Genomic DNA, 22,124 nt, shown 5'->3' on the forward strand with positions numbered 1-22,124 from the left:
AATAATAATGATGATAATAATAATAATAATAATAATAATAATATTAATAATAATAATAATAATAATAATAATAATGGCCCCTGTGGAGTTGTTCCATATAAATAGGGTTCACCTTCCGAGTAATAATAGTAATAATAATAATGATAATAATATACTCACGAATGGAGACCGCGCAAGTGAAGAAGGGATTTAGGAAAAGAGGCGTAAAATCACAGCAAATAAAGCAAACATATGTTCGGCGTTCTTCAGACGCCATGTCAAAACTAGGACCAACTCGAATGACCTCCCCAGTTTCCTCAAATGTTGACCCTAACAGAATGACATGATGGCCACTCAGTTCTTTAAAGTTCGAACCTACCCGAATGTGAGCGCTCGCGAGTGCATAACGAATGAGGGGGGCCAGGTGCTCAGTCTTGTCGAAGTTTGCTTAGTTTTCGATAGACTCAGAGAGAGAGAGAGAGAGAGAGAGAGAGAATAAAACAGCTGATGGGAGAGAGAAGGAATACAGATACATATATATATATATATATATATATATATATATATATATATATATATATATATTATTATTATATTATATGTTGGTACTCTCAAAATGTATATTTCTTCTCCTAGACTGTATGAAATGTTACAATAGAGTTTTGCAACATTTTTCAGATTCTTTAGCTAGCTTAGAGTTATAGGATGTCTAAAATGTGTGTTCAGATTTCGTATAATATAATGTAAAAGAATATATAACGTAGTATGAAAAGAAAGAGAGAGAGAGATTACTTTGTCCGTTCGAAGCTAGAGTTGTTTCCTTAATGTCATTGCCTCGAATTTAAGAGACCCCGAAGTCTCTGCTTTGTTTTCCAATCCTGTCAACACGTTTGATTAGAGATCTCGAGATCTCCGTTGTGTTTTGGATTCCTGTAAGTCTTTGTTGAGCATAGTACGTTCATGACTCGTTTCATACGTGTACATCTTTGCCGAAACCTCGTGAATATTTCACGATTTTTCTGTAAAGTTACGTCATATTAGAAGCTTCTAGAAAGATTGTATCATTTTTGCATGCCCAAAATGTTTTGTGTGATATCCACTGTCCAGCTTCTGTAAGGAAGAGAGTTTCATTGTTACTTAGAACCGCATTGCGTTTACATCTCTCTCTCTCTCTCTCTCTTTTTATCTCTTTCTCTCTCTCTCTGTATCGCACGGCACTTTTGATTTCAAACGTAAAGATTTAATACTTACTGAATGGTCACTCGTAACTTTTAGATTGCAGATTTGAGATTTCTTAGTTATTTAGTATTATATTTAGTGTTTTTTTGTGGAATCTGAACAAACATTGTACAAGTGTGTAACAGCGCCTTTTCTTTTGAGAAATATGGTGAATTGTGTGGTGAAATTGTGAAACAAGCTGCAGCAGAAAGAAAATTGGTACCAAGGTAAAGAGTTACATTTTTATTAGTTGCAACTAATATTTACAGTAGTTTGAAGAACAGTTTCAATTTTTACACATTGCAAATTTGTGTGTTTTGTGTTGTTTCATTTGAAGTGATTTCTTTTGCATTTATCCATTTTTTTTATTGAAGTGTGTGTTTTTATTTTATATTCTGTGTGATTAATACTTTCTACAATTTTGGTATTTTCCACATTTTTGTGTGTTTTCATTTGCATTCACAATTTAACTAACTTAGCTATTTTCATTACTTAATTGTTGCACATTTAACTGAATTTAACACTTGTGAATTAATTTGCATTTACTTAGAATTCTTTTCATGTTTTATTATTGTTTAGTACTGTTGAATTCGTTTCCAAATTTTAATTATTGCCTAACACTTCTGGATTTCAATTGAATTAATTTTCTTGAATTTTGTGATAAATTAATTTTGATTTAATTTTACTTAATTAATTCAAGAATTTATTAAACTTTGCTTTGTTTTCAAGTAACAGTAATTTTCCCTGATATTGTGAATTTCACTTATAAATTTTGAGTTTAAGATGAATTTTTATATTTAAAATTTTCATAAGTGTTTTTCTTTTTCACCAGTATTTGTATGATTATATTTATGTTAGGTAGAAACATAAAGTGGTAATTGAGCTGTTTTCCTTCAATTTACTTGAAGTGAGTTAGAACCAGGGAAGTACTTAGACTTCTGAAATCAGGGAAATACTTAGACTTTTAAAGGTTTGTTGATGGGAGTGATGCCTTTGATTAATTTGATTACTTACAAGATTACCTCACAACCTGTTTTAATGAACTTAGTCTGATTTTCTGCAATACTGCTAAGTTGTTTAAGGGATTACTGTTGCCTATAGAGTATTCAATCGTTTAGTACCTGTGATGAAGATTCAGGCGTCTGGCTGTTGTGAGGTAACAATTAATGAATGGTAAGTGAAGTAACCAAGATACTTGGGACTGCGTCACAATATATATGTATATATATATATATATATATATTATATATATATATATATATATACCTCTCTCTCTCTCTCTCTCTCTCTCTCTCTCTCTCTCTATATATATATATATATATATATATATATATATATATATATAATATATTATATATATATTTATAGAGAGAGAGAGAGAGAGAGAGAGAGAGAGAGTAAAACAGCTGATGGGAGAGAGAAGGAATACGGATAACACACACACACTCACACACTCACACACACACACACACCACGCAAACATATATATATATATATATAATATATATATATATATATATATATATATATATATATATGTGTGTGTGTGTGTGTGTGTGTGTGTGTATGTATAAATATATATATATATATTAGTATATATAGATAGATATATATATATATATATATATATACTCTATATATATGTATCTATATATATATATATGTTATATATAAATATATATATATAATATATCATATATATATATATATATATATATATATATATATATATTATATATATATATTACAGAGAGAGAGAGAGAGAGAGAGAGAGAGAGAGAGAGAGAGAGATATATATATATATATATATATATATATATATATATATATATAGAGAGAGAGAGAGAGAGAGGAGTAGAGAGAGAGAGAGAGAGAGAGAGAGAGATATATATATATATATATATTATATAAAGAGAGAGAGAGAGAGAGAGAGAGGGCAGGTGGCGTGAACTCATACTCAAACGATGGAAGTCCACTGTTTCGAAAGGGGAAGAGCATAGGGAAATAATAACGATGAAGGGAGAGAAGGGGAAGGGTGGGGGGGGGGGAGGGTTGTTGGAGAAGGAGAGAGATGGAGGGTGAATAGGCAGGTGAAAGCTAGGTCAAGAAGTTGAAACCCCCCATCCCTGGGGCCACCCTTCCCCTCTCCCCACTGACGAAATTCATCGATGCATCAAAACACAACTGGCGTCTCTTCCCGACATGTCATAACGTTGATGGTCACGTGATCTTTTGACGGAGAGGGGAGTAAGGGCACAGGGGTTAAGTGGGTGGGGGGGGGGGGCTAAAAAAGGGTGGGAGGCGGGGAGGGGCGGACCGTCATGGATGCGCTGCAAAGGCACGGAAGTAAACAACTACACAACCGTGGCAGTTCTCTACAACATTAACAACTAAGACTACAACTTTGTCTACAGAATTTTCTGAAGCTCTCTTGTTTGATACAAACAGGCGACATAATTATTAATATTAATAATAAACAAAAAAGTAAATCAATAAGCTTTCCGTTAAGAATATGAAATAGTATGTGTCCCTTCTCTATACTTTCTAACTTACAGTACAAGAATTGGTGTAATACAAAGTTTATGATCTATCTATCTATTTATATCTATGTGTATATATTATATATAAATGTGTGTGTGTACTGGACATGAACAACAGAAACGTGTTTCATAGAAATAAATTTCTGACTCACATCGGGATCGAACCCAGGGCGTTAGCAATGGTCTGTAAGGAGCAATTACTATCACTGCACTCTCACTCGAAACCCCGGGATGCGTTCCCGGTGCGAATCAGTGTATGTATATATATATATATATATATATATATATATATATATATATATAATATTATACCAAAGTATATATATATATATATATATATATATATATATATATATATATATATATATACACACACACACACACAATTTCACCATACGCCATTCCTTACCCCACTGAAAAGGCGTGATACCTGAAGGTGTCAGGTATCGCGTTCTTGACCAACCGTTCCGGAACGAGCCTGCTAGCTAGTCCCGTGACCTTCAGCCTGGTGTTGTTGGCTCACTCAGTCGACTGCCAACCAGCCATGTAATTCAAAGGATGTTTGAAAAAATGAACGAGGGCCTAACCAGCGTATGGACTTCATAAGCCTGAGCGCAGTCAAGACACTTCTGAACTGATGAGTATCGGTTTGCCAAGCAGCTGTGGATAGCTATGAGCCCGTGCTAGTGCTATAGCATGCAGTGAGGAGGATTTCCGGTCAACATAGAGTACTGTGGGAGGATTACGTTTCCTTGAGTCCAAGTTAATGAGAGAGAGAGAGAGAGAGAGAGAGAGAGAGAGAGAGAGAGAGTTCTATTTATTACCACAAGTCATTTACAAATCGTGTCGAAGAATATTTCTGTTGAAAGAAAATAACTCCCTTGACTTATGACGAGTGAATAGGAGAGTTATCAGAATTGACCTTTACAATAAAATTCAAGAGTTAAATCACCAAAACACTGCATTAAAAGTCCTTATTTCAACTGACATTTAGAAGCTTGGTGTGCTTCCCGATCGGTACTTCAATGACCATCGGGGTTGTGACTCCAATGAGGTCTTGGAGGAATAATTATTCCTCCAAGAGTGAGGTAGGTACTCCTAATAGTAACTATTAAAAAGAGTTAATTGACATAGCTGAAAGGTAAGCCTAACACAAAAACAAACAAATAGACTTGAATGTTTGCAATTAAACAAAAATTTACGATTTCGAAAATACATAGGCCTAACAGGAGACTCAAAACAAGAACACCGGATAAGAGAGAAGGGTGGCTGCCCTGAATGAAAACATTTGAATAATAACCAGTTTTTTTGGAGGAAAAATATTATAAAGTATATCAGACGATATGACCACGATAAAGAAAAACCAAAAGATAACGAGATAACCCCCATTTTGGAGAGCGACTCACACACAAAAAAGAAAAAAGAAAAATATGCTGGCTATAAAAAAGACGAAACAAAATAATAATTACAACAATTCTCGCCAGATGTCAGCCAGCGCACAGCTGGAGAAAATCCCACTGCGCTAATAACAATCTCCATTCTTCTTCCTTCTTTCAACGACTACTTTGGGTCCCGTGTTTTGTCAATATTTGTCAGCGCTAGTCGATGGTATTATTAATTGCTCGCTTTACCTGGATACAGAGAGCCAGGTGTTAAAAGTATGTATGCGCGTTATATTATGTGGGAGGCAAAACAGCTGCCTGGCGGCGGCGAGCGGCGTGCGTGTCGAAAAGCAGCCTCATGATTCGATGTCATTTATATTTCGTTAAGAGGACGAGGAGGCCACAAGCCTCGCCTGCTGCAATGTGCGTGCGTGTGTTGTCCGTGCCCCTTTCGACCCTCGCTGGCTTCAGTAACGAATGAATGAATAAATAAATAAATAAATAAATAAATAATTGAATGATAAGGAAAAGGAATATATAAATTGAACTAGTGTTTTTGACGAACCACGCCGTCAGTATTTCTCTAGTATTATTATTATATTATTATTTCTTCCAAGTAATAGCTACTTCAGCAGCGTTACGCTTGTACAGATTCTTCTCTATATTTCGAATAGCGGCCTTTTCTGTGCTACTTATACAGCGCCTATGGAGGTCATTCTCAAATGCAGGGTCAAGACTGGTGTACTATTATAGTATTTCTATTACAATCTTCTTACAGGTAATGTATGATACTAGGTATCAAGTCATTAACGATTTCTCTCTCTCTCTCTTTCTTGTGGCCTTGTTCCATACGAATAGGGTTCAGTTTCTGAATAATAATAATAATAATAATAATAATAATAATAATAATAATAATAATAATAATAATATAATTTCAAGTCAATGGGCCCTGTGGGTTCGTTACATATGAATAAGAATTTATCATCTCAATAATAATAATAATAATAGTAAATCCTTACAGCAATTAGACCTCACTATCGAAAAACAAGACCAAACCGGACATTTACCTACTAAAGGTTAATGGGGTAATATTATCCGTCACGTAAAGATAATGAGATGTCATGAGCCGTACGGATTCCAGGACTCCCTTTACAAATGGTCTTCCATTTAACAACTAAATACGAATATCAGAATTTACAATTTACTGAATTAATAGAAAGATATTTCACACAAGGAGTGCTTATCTTTTAAATTGTTTTCTGGAGTTTATGTTATTCTTAGATTATGTCACATATCAGCTGTGGATTTTATTGTACGAAGGTATTTTTGGTATATTATAAGCAACGCTCGTAAGTACCTACTGTAGGTGGTATTTATTCATCTTTTTGAAGCGTCCAGTCTCTCTCTCTCTCTCTTTTATATGCTTACAAGCGTTGACTATATGGCAAAAAAAATTATCTCTTTCTCTCTTTATATATATAATATATATATATATATATATATACGGTGTGTATATATATAATATATATATATATATATATATATATATATATATACATATACATATATATATATATATATATATATATATATATATAAAAAAATATATATATACTGTATATATAAATATATATATAACTATATATATATATATATATATATATAATTATAACTATATATATATATATATATATATATATATGTATAATATTACTATAATTATATAAATATATAATATATATATAGTATATAATATAATATATGATATATATATATATAAAGAGGGAAAAGTGACAATTTTTTTTGCCATATAGTCAACGCTTGTAAGCAATGTACCTTTTTTTATATTTATCTAGTTGAGGCATCAGTCCTCCCTCTCTCTCAATATATAGGAAAGACAAAAAACAAGGAAAAATATATGAGAAATATAGTAACTCAGAATGTGAACTAATAGCGTAGAATTTGAATCTGAAAAATTGATGAACATAGTAATATATAGACCTCCTAATACTAAAGAGTTTGACTTAATAATTGAAAAATTGGATGATATATGTAGAAATCACAAGGACTGGACTATTCTCCTATCTGGTGACTTCAACTTTCCTTTCGTAGAATGGAAAGAACGAATAGGAGACTGTGGTTGTACTTATACATATAAAAAAGAGAGTAATAGTAGTGCAGAAGATAAGAGGCAATTTGAAAAGCTATTAGATATGCTACTAGAATACAACATTCAACAAATAAATCACCTGCCAACAAGAAAGGAAAATACTTTAGACCTAGTATTTGTGAACGAGATGAATTATGTTAAAGAAATAATAGTTTATAATGCGAGTATTTCAGATCATAATGTCATAGAATTAACAGTTCATTCCAAAGCAAGTGAAAATAGAGATAAGCAAGAAATGAAAAAAGTGGGAAGGATATGGAAAATACAACTTCTACAGTAAAAATATAAAATGGTCAGAAATTAATGAAGAATTAAACAAAGATTGGGATAACATTTTCGTAAGTGATGACATAAGGGTAAATACGGAGATATTATATAAAATATTAGAGAAAATAGTGGATAAATATATACCGAAGAAGAAAAGTAAACATCATTCATGCATACCAAGAGACAGAGGATCTTGTTCCAGAAAATCAGAAAGTGGAAAAAAGGTCTTGCAAAAGAAAAAAATGCATGGAAAGTTATAGAACTAAAAAGTAAGATAGAAAATGCAGAACAAAAGATTATACAATCAAAAGAAAATGAAAAACGGGACTTGGAAGAAAAAACCCTATTAAACATCAAGCAAAACCCCAAACTATTATACTCATATGCGAAGAAGATGAATAAAAGAAGAATAGAAATAGGCCCTCTGAGAATTGAAGGGAGATTAACGAATGAAAAAAGGAAATTTTGCAACATACTGGCAGAACGATATAAGAGAGAATTCACCCCTAGAATAGATAATGAAGATAATGATATAGAAGTAAGGGACGAAAATAGTGAATATTTAGCTGACATAGAAATTAATGAAGCTGATATTGTGCAGGCAATTAATGAAATTAAAAATGGAGCTGCTGCAGGGCCGGATGGAGTCCCTGCTATTTTGTTAAAGAAAGTAGTTCATTCTATCGCAAAGCCACTTGCAATATTATTAAGACAAAGTGTAGATACAGGCAAGATTTATGATGAGCACAAATTAGCATATATCACCCCTACTTTCAAAAGTGGATCAAGACTAGAGGCAAGTAATTAGGCCTGTGAGTCTAACATCACATATTATGAAAGTGTATGAAAGGGTAATGAAGAAAAATATTATGAAATATTTAATAAAAAATAATTTGTTTAATATAGGACAACACGGTTTCGTACCCGGAAAAAGTACACAAACCCAACTGTTAGTCCACCGTGAGAACATATTCAAAAATATGAAAAGCGGAAATGAAACAGATGTGGTTTATCTAGACTTTGCAAAAGCTTTTGACAAAGTAGACCATAATATATTAGCAAAGAAAATTAGAAAACACAATATCGTAGATAAAGTAGGAAGATGGTTAAAAGAATTTTTACACAACAGAAAACAGATAGTTATTGCAAACGATGAGAAATCGGATGAAACCAAGGTAATATCCGGTGTGCCACAAGGTACGGTGCTAGCTGCAATATTGTTTGTTATTATGATTGAAGACATAGACAGTAATGTTAAGGATTCGTAGTGAGTAGTTTCGCTGATGACAAGAAATAAGTAGAGAAATTACTTGTGATGAAGATAGGAACGCTCTACAAAGAGACCTTAACAAAGTATATGATTGGGCAGAGGTAAATAGGATGGTATTTAACTCTGATAAATTTGAATCAATAAATTATGGAGACAGAGAAGGAAAGCTATATGCATATAGGGGACCTAATAATGAGACAATCCACAAATAAGGAAGCAGTTAAAGACCTTGGTGTGATGATGAATAGGAACATGTTATGCAATGATCAAATAGACATTCTGTTGGCAAAATGTAAAGCAAAAATGGGAATGTTGTTACGGCACTTCAAAACAAGAAAAGCTGAACACATGATTATGCTTTATAAAACATATGTTCGTAGTCCACTTGAATATTGCAATATGATATGGTACCCACACTATCAAAAGGATATTGCACAAATAGAGAGTGTACAAAGGTCCTTTACAGCTAGAATAGAAGAAGTTAAGGACCTAGACTACTGGGAAAGACTACAATCCTTAAAATTATATAGTCTAGAAAGGAGAAGAGAACGCTACATGATAATTCAGGCATGGAAACAGATAGAAGGAATAACAGAAAATATCATGGAACTAAAAATATCAGAAAGAGCAAGCAGAGGTAGATTAATAGTGCCCAAAACTATACCAGGAAAAATAAGGAAAGCACACAGAACATTAATCCACTACGCACCAGCATCGATAATGCAGCGTCTATTCAATGCGTTGCCAGCTCATCTGAGGAATATATCAGGAGTGAGCGTAGATGTGTTTAAGAATAAGCTCGACAAATATCTAAACTGCATCCCAGACCATCCAAGATTGGAAGATGCAAAATATACCGGAAGATGTACTAGCAACTCTCTGGTAGACATTAGAGGCGCCTCACACTGAGGGACCTGGGGCAACCCGAACGAACTGTAAGGTCTGTAAGGTAAGGTAAGGTAAGGTCTCTCTCTCTCTCTCTCTTGAAGACGTTCAAACCAATTCGTAAAGAAAATAATTGACGAAATCGACCCACATCCAATTCATTGAGGCTATTTTTTTTTGTTATGAGGTCCCCGATGATTCGGCCTCACATTTGCATGGCGTTATCAACGTCGCTACGCCAACGTTTTATAAATATATTTTTTAACCTTTTTTCATAATTTTTTTTTTTCATTTGGTGAAATGTTAAATTTTTTTTATATTACGTACCATGTTATGTATTCATTTTAAAGCTAAAAGTATATTCAATTATGTTCAATATATATATACATATATACATACATATATATATATATCTCTCCTACAATATTACGAAAGGCATACAGAATGCTCTTCATGTATCAGCAACGAAATGCGGGTGGGCACTGGGGCCTATTAGTATTTTCTCAATTATAAATAGAGCTCAGAATCAAATCCTGTATAAAATATCAGCTATTATGTTTTCCTTAAGTCGGAGACGAAAAGACATCTCTTAGATGATGATCTTCAAGCCTGGGCAACAAAAAGGTATTAGGTTTGCCATTCCATCGCCTTAGTTTTTAAAAGGGAGGAGGGTAGGGGGAGGTATGGCGGGGAGGGAAGTATGTTCGCAGGCAAGCATATGCCAGTACACAAACAAGCCTAGTGTGCGATCCCATGCGCTCCTACGCGCGCGCACACACAAACACACACACGCACACGAAACACAGATGCTGACCAGATGGCCGTATACACACACACACACACGGCGCAGCTGAAACGGGCAAAAGCTGCTGCTGCAACGGACACAGACATACACACGACTGTCGTGCATATGTCGTGAACGTCGATAATTTTTGTGGACCTATCAAAAAAAAAAAAAAAGTGGAGGTTTCACGAACACAAGCCGTCTTGACAATCTTTTTCTTTCTACTTTTTTTTCTTCTAGATATTCCAAAGTTCTTTATTTCTGCGCTGGTACAGAATATTATATTTTTAAAATCAATGCACTATTATAAAATGACATTTCTTTCATATTCTCAAAATCTTGATTTATTCACGAGTATAAAATCATCTATTCTTTCTTATTTTTGCACTGGTGCAAAATACTGTTTTTTTTTTTTTTTTTTTTTAGTATTCTCAGACTCTTGTGTTATTGACTGATGTATAACATTTTATATATATATATATATATATTATATATATATAATTTATAGTTTTATTTTTAGTACGCAATATATCAAATTGAAGTATTTTTTATATTCTAAAATTCTTGATATCCGCAAAAAAAAAATAAAATAAAATAAAATAAAAAGGTTATAAAATGACTGGAGATCAGTACACCACATAAGAAAGTTTTATATTTTCCTCATCAATACCCATACAGCTGCGGTGCAGGTGATAGATTAGAGTTAAGAGAGAGAGAGAGAGAGAGAGATAGAGAGAGAGAGAGAGAGAGAGAGAGTTGGGGTGGGGTGGGTAGGTTTTGAGTGCCACGTAATCACATATTAGTCAGTTATTGCAATTTTTTTCTCAGATATCATTGCATGTACGAGTGCATAATTCTCTCTCTCTCTAGTGATGAATATAAACACATCACCCAGTTCTTTAGCCTTCGGTACCATGTACTCCTAAAGGAGTAGCAATATGGGGATTTTCTGTTTCCGTTTGTGGGAGATTCGGGTGGGGGCGTGGGGTAGGGGCGGGGTGAGGGGGAGGTGGTTGATGGGAAGGGCTAAATGTAATGGGGGGAGAAGAAGGTGAGTTCTCAAAGACGTATGAGGAAAGAAACAAAATGTCGGTTTATCAAAAAGCATTGAAACAAGAGGCTCTATATAAAAAAATTGGAACCAAAAGCCTTTATGTATCAAAAATATGCGAAACAAAAGGCTCTATTTATCAAGAAGAATTGAAACAAAAGGCTCTACATACAAAATAAGAATTGAAACAAAAGGCTCTATATTTTAAAAGAACAGAAGCAAAGGGGTCTATTATCAAAGGGAATTGAAGCAAAAGGCTCTACTTATGTATAAAAAAGAATGGAATCAGTAAGGTAGTACTAATTTCCTTTCGTAGTAAGCTTCGTAGGTTAGGTAAGCTAGGTCAGGACAGGTTTGGTAAAACAAGGTATTGCAACTTAGTTTCCCGCCCACTACCAAGCTTAGGTCTGAGTAGGTTAGGTTAGGTCAAGGAAAATCGAATGTGAGTTCAGCCTATGCTGTCTTTTCGTTTTGGCTTCGCTGCAAAGATTCAGGGGATGTTCAGTTGTACAACAGACGTTGATACAGAGATATTTCTGTAATTCATGGTTGCATAGCTGACCTCGGTATCGCGAGCAAAAGATTGACAGAAACAATGCAATTACGAAATACGATATGCTTTCTTTACAAACGAAGACTAATCTCTTTTATCCATGAACCCTCCCAACCGAAAGCTATTTATATGATAACAGATTCTGGCTCTAATATAGTATACTTTAAAGGAACTGAGCTAAAATTTCACCAATGCAAAATACCACGAGAGCATAATTTACAAATAGGTTGGGATGTCTGTAGCCTACATCTTGTTGAACACAAAATGAGTCTTTATTAAATGTTCCAACCTTATTCTTGGCTTCTACTGAAATTTGCAAATGTCTAAAATATTCTTTGAGGATATTTCTAGCCTAAGTGAATCCTAGCCTTCAAGGAATGCGGCTGCACCAAACTCAACGGTGATTTTGATGGATATAGTACGTCAGTATTTAACATGATAGTGCCTAAGCTTTAATAAATGGCAGTCCAAGTTAGTTCTAATCAGGTAATTTGTCCAGCTATGTCTTTCATTTATTAACTTTTCAGCTAATTTGTCGAGTAACTGTTCGCTTTTGATATTTATGCGGTTTTTAATTTACCTAGTCATTCCTCTGTCGTTGTTACGTAGGATTAACTGATAATCCGTCGTCTATGAAGAATGTTTGACAATCTACACAACGTTTATAGGGAATAAGTAAATAAATAAAAAATTATATAATTCATTAATCATTTGACGTATTAGCTAAACAGTTAGTAAATGAAATTTATGAATGGGCAAATCGATAATTAAGCCTTCATTTGAGAGATTAAAATCGACATAAGTCAACTGGAAACATAAACGAATAATAAATAATATAATTCAATATATATTTTGACAAATTAGCTGAACAGTTAGAAATTTAAACTTATGAAGGGGCAAGCCGTTGATTTAAAAACTACTTTGACTAATCAGAATCAATGTATGTATATATATAGTATATGTATATATATTATTATATTATAATATTAATATATAATAATTATATATATTATATATACATATATATATATATATATTATATATATATATATATATATATCTATATATATATATATATATATATATATGTATATATATACTATATATATATATATATATATATATATATATATATACACACACACACACACACACACACATATATATATATATATATATATATATATATATGTATATATATATATATATATTATATAATATATATATATAGATATATATATATATATATATATATATATGTATATATATATATATATATATATATATATATATATATATATATATATATATATACACGATCGATGGACAGATAAATGATTAAATAATATAATAAAATTTTTTTCTGCGGAATTGGATAAACAGTTAGTAAATAAAAGTTATGAATGGGCAAACTGATGATCAAAAGAAATAAATAATTCATTATCTATTTGACGAATTAGCTTAACAATTAGTAAATAAAGTCATGAATAGATATTTTGTCGATTAAAACTACTTTGACAGATTAAAATTGACGTTCATTACATCTACGTCCAGTGGACAGATATATGGATAAATAATATAATTCATTAGTCATTTATAGAATCAACTGGCCAGTTATTAAATAAAACTTATGAATCGAAAAATTGTCGATGACAACGACTCTTTCAGATTGATATCGACCGACGTCAACTGGACAGAGCATTGCAGCCCCCATCAGCCAAAGCCTGGTTCCTGCCCAAAAATGCAAGTGATGGAAACTGACAAGGGCTAAGAGCCAACAGCTGGCTGATTAAGGGTGGGAGGGCTCAGAGAGGTGGCCGGGGGGGGGGGTATTAAAATAAAACGGCTGATGGGAATGCCTGGGTGAGGGGTGAAATTGGAAAAGGGGTGTAGGGCGCAGGGGTTGGGTGGGGGAGGATAGCCTGCCAGTTTGACAATCCAAGCAGAGAGGCAACATGAGGGGAATGACCTGATTAATTTTGCAGCTCCTTACTCAGAGGACGGCTGGAAGCCTATCTTCATGAGTTGGCGTTTGTGTTTGTGTGTGTGAATGTGTATATGTACGTGTATGTATTTGCAAACGAATGTGAATATTTTAATATGTGTATGTGAATGTGTATACAGATGTGTATGTGAATAGGTATGCGTATATGTGTGTGAGTGGGAATGTGATCGTGAATGAGTATGTGAATGTGTTGGTGAATGTATGTGTATGTGAATGTGTATGCATATGTTTGTGAACGTGAAGCTGAATGTGTATGTCTCTGAATTTCAAAATGGATGTGTGTGTTAATATGAACGTGGATGTGTATGTGTATGTGAGCGTTTATATGATGTGTATGTGAATGTGTATTCATATATGAACATGTATGAGCATATGTCTGTGGATTTTAATGTGCAAGAGTATGTGAATGTGAGTGTGAATATGTATGTGACTAAGTGTGAATATGTATGTGACTAAGTGTGAATGTATATGAATGTGAATGTGTATATGTATGTGAACATGAATGTGTATGTCTGAATTTAAATGTGCATGCGTATGTGAATGTGCACGTGAATGTGTATATCAATGCATATGTGTATGTGAGTGTGTATGTAAATAATTTGCATGCGTGTGTGAATGTAAATGTGTATGCGTATGTGTATGCGAATGTTTGTGAATGTGACGTGAATGTGTGTATGCATGTGCATTTTAAAGTGAATGTGTATGTGTGTGCTCGTGTCGCACTTGTTTGTGGTGATGTGTGTGTGTTTGTGTGTGTATGTTGCAGCAGCGTCATGTGGCAATTGAAATGATGACTGGGATAATTGCATGTGGTAGAACAGCCAATGAGGTCTGTGTCCGCATGAGAACATTCACATAATCGAACTTCAGTGAAGCAATTCCTGAAAAAAATGTAGATAAGCTTAGGTACACAAATCAAGTCTTTTGACTTTATTTGTGCAACGTTCAAGACTAATAAATGCAAGATTGATTAAAGTTATTATTATTATTATAATTCCATGTCCATTTTATTAGTTATTTTTATTTCTTCGTTCAAATATGAGCGATGGATTATGGGAAACCTTGCTTGATAAGTCAGTGAAATTTTGGGTTAGTACCGTAAAAATTTAAGTACATAATAATAATAATAATAATAATAATAATAATAATAATAATAATAATAATAATAATAATAATAATGGAGAAACAAATAAACATTACTGTGACTGTATGAATATATTTGAAATGAAACTATACAGAGTTTTTTGAAAATCCGGACGATTCCCCATTTTCTATCGGATTAAATAATAATAATAATAATAATAATAATAATAATAATAATAATAATAATAATAATAATAATAATAATAATAAGAATAATAAGAAGAAGGATATGGGATATGCCAGTGGAAATCGTACCCATAATCATAGGAGCACTAGGCACGATCCCAAGATCCCTGAAAAGGAATCTAGAAAAACTAGACGCTGAAGTAGCTCCAGGACTCATGCAGGAAGCGTTGTGATCCTAGAAACGGCGCACATAGTAAGAAAAGTGATGGACTCCTAAGGAGGCAGGATGCAACCCGGAACCCCACACTATAAATACCACCTAGTCGAATTGGAGGACTGTGATAGAGCAAAAAAAAAAAAGAAAGAAAAAAAAAGATAATAATAATAATAATGTCTATTGCTGGCGTGATAGCCTGCCTTTCATTACAACTAGCCCTAACAAATAACGTGGAACAGAAAAATCTTATCACTAATATAAAACTTCTTTGTCATAAGAACACTTCTAGCATAAGTAGAAGTTGAGCGAGAGAGAAAGAGAGAAAGTAGTTGTTTGCTGGCAGATCTTCATACTGCCACGACATGAATTTCCACGCACACCGCACGGAACACGTGCTCGTGTTGCATAATGTATTCGCCGTCCATTACAGTAAATCATATTTAAAGGCACTTTCGGACGGGAAGGTAATCGTATATAATCATAAAACTGCACGTTATCATATAAGATACGGTGACTAAATATAAACTAGATTGGATCATAGAATTTAACCCATAGACCAATCGCTGGGACCTCAGGGGGATACTGAGATTGGAAAGGTTTGAGAGGTGAAGTACACCATGAAACAATTATCATTAGGAGAGAGTGGGTAGGAAGATGGAAGCAAAAGAATATCAATGGAGGTACAGTAAAATAAATGAAAGGGGATGCAGATACTAATGGGGCCGATGGAACACTGCAAAGAATCTTTAGTAACGCCTACAATGCGCCGAGTAAGTAGTACATTGACGGCACCATCAACCCCCACCCCGCTGCGGGGTACATATATAACAGTCTGAAACCGTTCAAATATTTACATGAGAATGAAATTAAACATGGATAGATGTTCACATGCAAACAAGACAGCGGTAAACTAATACTTTCGTAAATAGAGACGAATCACGTAAGAGAGAATCCAATTTTCAATTGACGTCAATGGCAACTTTATTTTGTTTTATTCTATTTCATCTTATTTTAAGGTTACATATCTTAAGAGTCATAAAATCAGTTTGGCATGAACTGAAAGGTCGTCTTTTGAAATTAAAGCATCTTGGAACTTTCAGTAATATGCCACAAGATGAGAAATTATTACTATTAGGAGAGAGTGGGGTAAGACGCCCCCTTTAAGGAGAAATGCTTATATTGTCTACACTATTCCAGCTATCGACCTAATAGAGATATTTCTAGAAAGCTTTGTTATTGGTGTATCAACGACCATAATCATGAGAAGTTGTTAGCAATTTAGGATAGCAAAAACATGACCTAAAAAAATAGAACAAAGGGGGCCTTTTACCCCATGGGTGGGTAAGAAGCCCAGGGAAGGGGCTTTTTGCCCCATACCTAAGATATTGGGTATTTCATGAAAACAACCGTTTATATTGAAAAATAGGCGTATATTTTTACTAAATATATAAAGATTCAACCTTCCACACAAAAATATCCAAGAATAATGTTAAAAAATACACAGTAATTAATCCTAGAATTTTTAGTTTCAAGTAAAACCTAGGAACTTTTTGGTATTCATAGGAACTGAAATTAGCAAAATTGTGAAATAATTTGACACTTCCTCTACATGACAGCTGTAATAGAACGATTAGGAAAATTTATTTTCTTTATATAGCACCAAGCATAGCACAAATAAAAGAAATAAAGCATATATTTTTACATAAGAACAAGAATGACACAAGTAAAAAAGGTAGACTAATTTCCTTTACATTACTCCATAATCTCTCGCTAAAATCCTGTGACTGTGGTGGCCATCTAGAATTGTAATGTGCTTTTCTGCTCGACATGGCTTAACAATTTTAACAAAGTGATGTAGCCAGTCTACGAAACAATCAGTATTAGACCATCCCTTTGGTGTGCATTTAGCAATTGATCCAGATGGACTGCCGATCAAAAGTAGTGGAGTCATCCTTTTACGGGCAAATATAAATATAGGAGAAAGATAAACTCCAGCTGCATTCATTGCACAAATAAGTTGTTGTCTGTCCCCTTTCACCACTGGTTACACGTCCAACTGATCAGATGGGGTAAAAAGCCCCTACCTGGGCTTCTTGCCCCAAAGCGTGGTGGGCCTTTTACCCCACATGCCATTTTTTAAGAAACACGCTCCACCTGTACCGCAATAAGTTTTCAAGTCTGGATTGCAGTGCAAGATATTGCTTAGTTCTAATTTAAAGTATCTGTAGTTAAAGTACTGACTTTACTGTCAAGATGTCTGCACAGGATATCCCTGATATAGCACGCATACTTACATGAAATGTGTCAAAAAAGAGAAAAGTGCGTGCTGGCTGTTTCCCATTCTAGTTCTCCATGGCTGTTTAGTACCGAAAGCTTCAGGCAGATGGTGTTGCTGAGATGATGAGCTGATTAAGTTACTATGATATGTGATAAGCAAGAAAATAGGGGGAGGCCTTTTACCTCACGGGGGCCTTTTACCCCACTCTACCTATTTATTATTATTATTACTACGAGAAGAAACTCAGATTTGTCTGTTCAGAAATAATCATGACATGTGAGTTTATTATTATTATTATTATTATTATTATTATTTTTATTAAAAATAATGGCAGAATTCACAGAATTGATTTTGTACAATATTCTTTCAATTCTCCTTATGATTTTTCCTTTCTGGCACGCTGGTATTATAAAGCAGCTGTCCAATGTTCATCGTGCTGTAGGTCGTCAACGGAAATTTCGGGCGGGCTGGTGTTATCAAAAAGCAAAACTGGTTATCAGGGACAGGCTGGGTCGTCAACAGTATACAGGTGGGTTTCGTAGGTCGGGAACAGGCCGTAGTCGTCAGGGTCTATCCGGTATTTCTTGTTATTTCTTCTTTTGTTTCTGGTTTTCAAGGCGTCTACATATTTTATTATTATTATTATTATTATTATTATTATTATTATTATTATTATTATTATTATTATTATTATTATTATTATTATTATAATGGCAGAATTAACAGAATTGATTTTATACGAAATTCTTTTAATTCTCCTTATGATTTGTCTTTCTGGCACGCTGGTATTACAAAGCAGCTGTCCAATATTCCTCGTCTGTAGGGTCGTCAACGAATTTGGGCTGGGTGTTACAAAGGCCAACGGGGTATCAGGGACAGGCTCGGAGGTCATCAAACCAGGTATATAGGTGTGCCTCGTAGTGTGGGAACAGGCCGTAGTCGTCTATCCGGTATTCATTATTTTATTATTATTATATTATTATTATTATTATTATTATTATTATATTATTATTATAATTATATATTATTCAGAAGATGAACGCTGTTCATACGGAACAAGCCCACCACAGGGGACATTGACGTGAAATTCAATCTTCCAAAGATTATTATTATGTTTATTGAAAGAAGCAAAAGAAGGCAATAGGAAACAGAGAGAGAGAAGAGATCAATTATCAGAAGAGAAAAAATTAATTAACAAATTACTAAAATAATAAATGAAAATTTAGGTCAAATGAACGAACAAGTAATTTAAGTAATTTAAACAGTCTGGAATATGGCGCTCATTTGAAAGAAACAAAAAGAAGGTAACAGGAAATAGGGAAAGAAGAGAAGAAATTATTTAACAATTTAACAAACAGAAAAAATATAAACGAAACACGTTATTTAAGGACAATACACAATTGGATTGTCTTAGCGGTTTCTGAAAGCAACAGCCCCACTATCAAGCAATACTCCTAACACCTGCAAAGCAGTGGTTTGCTTTTGTTGCTGTTTTTCCAAACAGCACCAACAGTGATAGCAACAAACGAACACGATGAGCTGATTCAATACAGTTTTGAATATGCCTTCTCCGTGATATTCTGAAGTCCCGCGAAACCGTTATAAGTGATACTGTGTGTATATGCGACACCACAAGTCAACCGCCAAAGACGTTACAAGTTGGCTTGGCTTGGGCAGTTCAAGAGTGCCACGCAGCTCTATATCCCTTCTGATTGGCCCTTATGTCTATGGAGCCAGAATAACCAATCAGCTTCTTGCATAACGATGCCGTGTGAAGGAGGCATTTGAAACAGGCCGCACCAGCGGTCAAGCTAGTTCTTTAGCAGATCCCATACCGCACAAACTGGGTAGAGACGAGTGCCCGGTGCCCAGCCGTCGCCGTCGCCGTCGGCCGCCACAAGGACGTGTGTCACCAAGTAGTGGCAATAACAGTCTAACCTCCCGTCCGGTTGTGTACTTGTATAGTTAACGTAATAATTACAAGGCCACCTGTGTGGCTAAGAAGAATACACCTGTGTTAAACGTCCCCTCGATTATTATTTTTGCATGTCCTACATCGCATGCACGTAAATTTATCTTTCTCCTGTTTTTTCCTTCATATCCCGAACCCACAAATGACCGAGATCAGGTCACACGTATATTTTTTTTATTGCAGCTGTTTTTTTTTAATTTTGAAAGTAATAGGACTGCTGTTGACGTCATAACAACAACAAAACCTTCTTAGCAACAAACGAAAACGAATGTTCGTTGTTGCAGCTGTTTTTGCTTCCGAAAGCAACGAGACTCTTGATGACGTCATAGCAACAACATCAACAAACAAACTTTCTAAATTATCCGTTTGTTTTATGAAACCTTGAACTTAGGTTTGTTGGCCTAACAATAACAAACAAACGCTGGTTAGATAGCAGCTGGCTGTTGGCTGTCGCCTGCTGCTGCTGCTAGCAGAGAGAGAGAGAGAGAGAGAGAGAGAGAGAGAGAGAGAGAGACTTGTCTACTGAATCATCATAAACATCAACACAATCATCATAATAGTCATTATCATCGTCATCAACTCCCTCCCTCCCCCAATCCCCAATGTTCGACGCAACCCCCGCCGATAAAGGGACGCTGTCCTTCACTTCGAGGAGTAGGAGGAGGAGGAGGAGGAGGAGATAGCATGATTGGTTTGCATTTAATCTACTGAGAGTAATCGGACAAGACGGAGACTGAACCCCTAGCCACCGTCCCCCACCTCCCCCCTCCCTCCCCAGATCATTCCCCCTAAATTATTGGAGTGCTGGGTATGCAATGTGCATGTGCAAGGATATTTACCCAGTATGCATAACCCACTAATATAATATAGATATATATATATAATCTATATATAATTATAATATATATATATAATATATATATATATATATTATTAATTATATTATACATATATATATATCATGTAATATCAATAATGTTGGTCAACGGCTAGAAAATCTTTCAATAATGCAAACATCATCAATAACACAATTAAAAAGCCATATATGCATCTTTCAATAACAAATAACACCAATAACGGCTAAACACTAACTAAGGAAACCCATTTGACGACCGAGGACCGAATAACATTTTCGCAGTTCATCTAAATAATCCGCGTACTGCTAAATTTACCCTTCTCGGTCTCCCGAAGAACACGTGACAGCTGCTCTCCCAAACCATATCAACACCCTTCTTCATATACTCCCCTCTCCCACCCCTAACTCTCTCTCTCTCTCTCTCTCTCCCTCTCCCTCCCCCTCCCCCGTCTCTCTCTCTCTCTCACACACACAACACATATACACATGTCCCTCCCCTCCCACCCCTTTCGCATTCGTGGGTCCCCCATCGACCCTGTATCCCAAAACGAGGACCAGGGGCTTCTTTGGCCTACGCCACCTAGAGCACACACCTGGGTCGCCCAAAATTGTAAATTGACGAGGCTGGCTCCCGGGGGGAGGAGAGGGGAGGACGAGAAAGGGGGCTAACGTGAAGGATGGGAGAAGTGGGACTGGGTGGTGTTAGAGAGAGAGAGAGTTTTTTCTTAAAGACATGTCGAAAAATTCTTACTCTTGACTTCACCACGGTTTCCCATAAGAGAGAGAGAGAGAGAGAGAGAGAGAGAGAGAGAGAGAGAGAGGGAGAGAGAAATAGGATTTCTGATATTAATACTGTTTCCTATGAGAGAGAGAGAGAGAGAGAGAGAGAGATAGTATTTCTAATATTAACACTGTTTCCTATGAGAGAGAGAGAGAGAGAGAGAGAGATGACCCCCGAGAGAGAGAGAGAGAGAGAGAAGAGAGCGAGAAATAGTATTTCTAATATTAATACTGTTTCCTATGAGAGAGAGAGAGAGAGAAATAGTATTTCTGACATTAATTCCTATTAGAGAGAGAGAGAGAGAGAGAGAGCCCTGCTGATTAGACTTCGGACCTTCACACGAGCAGGAAGGAGATTTAATTCGTGAGTTCTCCCAGATCCTCGAAATGACAAACTACAATGTCTCAGTCGGTGCTTGACCTGATATATATAAATTATACCCTTAATAATGCAACAGAATAACCTTGTATTTCCTGTATTGCTGACTCCATCACATTGTGGAGCAGGAGCCTCAAAAGTCCAAGCGAAGATGCAACGGATGATACCCTACAGCAAGTCTCCTTCTATTTTAATAATTCAATTTTACTTTTATCTTTTTATTTATTAAGGCTTTTAGATACTAGTCTCTTCTTTTCTTTATTTCCCAC

Source organism: Macrobrachium nipponense, chromosome 30, assembly GCF_015104395.2.
Source record: "Macrobrachium nipponense isolate FS-2020 chromosome 30, ASM1510439v2, whole genome shotgun sequence".
In the NCBI taxonomy this organism is placed as follows: domain Eukaryota; kingdom Metazoa; phylum Arthropoda; class Malacostraca; order Decapoda; family Palaemonidae; genus Macrobrachium; species Macrobrachium nipponense.